Raw genomic sequence first — 2,058 nt, 5'->3', positions numbered from 1 at the left:
ACTACCCTATACCTCCAGCACAGGATTCATCCCACAGTACTATAATCAAGGACTTAGTACTCTCTCTCCCATATGACTGAAGAAGCTACGGAGAGGACCACTTCTCATTTAGCTATCGCTTTTCAGAAGCAAACACAATGTTTGCTACAATAGTATATGCAGCCAGACACAGAGGTCTACACCTGTATTCTCTACTACTTGGAGCCTGAGGCAGGAAATTACAAATTCAAACGCTCATTCCTGAGCAATTTAGCAAGACTCTATCTCATATTTTTAACAAGTTTTAGGAGAGATTAGTGGATGTAGCTCAGCAGTGAGGCGCCTGCTTACCTACCATATGTCAGGCCCTGGTTTCAACCTCAATACTCGAATGGGGGTTTTGTTTTGTTTTGCTAGTTAGTCATGTACTGAACACCTATTTTACAAGCCCAGTATCATTCTTCAAACTAAAATTCAAGACACACCAACTTATTTGCCTCAAGAGAGTTTACACTTTACCTCCAAGAAAGTATCTTATACTGTATTCTTTCTCCCCAAAAGACAAAAAGCTCACCACGAGCATAGGACATCTCGATAGCCCTTCCAGTCATTACTAATAGACATAGAACCCAAGACCTGATGATACTTTCTGGGTATTACATGGATCACCTAAGAGTATCAGCCTGGGCATTAGGAAATCTGACTTCTAGTAATTTAGTAGGAAAAAAAGCTACTTTTGCAGAAATGCAAACTATTTAGTATGACACTTATTGACCAAGCCTTCCCTCTTTGTGTGATCTTTCACTCCTGACTTCTATGAATCCTACACTCCAGAAAAACCTATTCTCAGTTTATAGGGCACCTTGCATGCTCTCTCACATCTCTATGCCATCTGCTGCTCTCTGCACCTGGACCTTCTTCCGCGGCTCACCGAGAAGCACATGTGACCCCACTTCCTGCATCAGATTCTGCTTCTCACACTCCTGAGCGCGACTTTTCTCAGCACAGATCTTTACTGCATGGCTAACACCCACCATGATTTGTACTAGGATTAGATACACAGTAGTGAACACAGATGTGGCCCTGACCCAAAGGTGACTGTGTAGCTTCCTGCCTAATACACTTAGTAGAGTGGACATTAGGTCTGGCCTTATCTGTCACTCTCACTCCAACTACATTATAAGATTCTGGTGACAATGATAGTCTCTTTATGCTCTGTAGCTTCCATATCCCATAATAATTTAACACTGTTCAGTGGAACCAAAGTGAAGATCAAAAAGCTCCAGTTGGTTGGAGTCAGAAGTATTTCCTCTTTAGGCTCTGCCTTTTCTTGCCTCTTTTCAGCATATAAACCTAAAATTATCTGGGCGGACGAGATACCTCAGCAGAGTAAGCACCTGCTTAGGCAAGTGCAGGGACCAGGGTTCGATCCCGGGCACCACATGCCATGCTGGCCCCGCCCCTGGGCGCACTGAGCCAGCCACCAAGTCCGGGTGTGGTATTGCACACCTGTAATCCCAGTGCTGGGGAGGCTGAAAACAGGAGGATCACTATGAGTCTGATCTGTATAGTGAGACCCTGCAGACCCTGTGCTAAATACATTTATCAGACCCTTGCGCTTGCCAGGGAAGCGCTTATTCTACTGATCCATCTCCCCGGCCCTTAAAGAAAACTTGAGCCACATTATTTGCTCTAGCAACACTAAACCCACTCTTTGCCTGCTTACTGTTACTCAGCAAGGGCAACTTAATGCATGCTGCATTCTAACTCTCCCTTTATCCATCCTTCTCAGCAATACAAACCACATACACTATGAAATTGATAAGTTATAAACATGAACTAGTTTTTTTTTATTTTATGTGTGTGTGTGTGTGGCCAGCTCAGCCCACCAGGGGGCGGGGCTGGCTGGCATGTGGTGCTGGGGAATTGAACCGCAGTCCCTGTGTTTTGCTAAGCTTGTTCTAAGTAGGTGCTTTAGACCACTGAGCCATCTCACCAGCCCAACATGAACTAGTTTAAATAGGGCTTAAAGTAGACATTTTAAAAACTATATAATTAAAATGCTTAAATTATTTTGCT

Source organism: Octodon degus, unplaced genomic scaffold (assembly GCF_000260255.1).
Source record: "Octodon degus isolate 3935 unplaced genomic scaffold, OctDeg1.0 scaffold00104, whole genome shotgun sequence".
Taxonomy (NCBI): Eukaryota; Metazoa; Chordata; class Mammalia; order Rodentia; family Octodontidae; genus Octodon; species Octodon degus.
Note: the sequence above shows the minus strand (reverse complement) of the source record.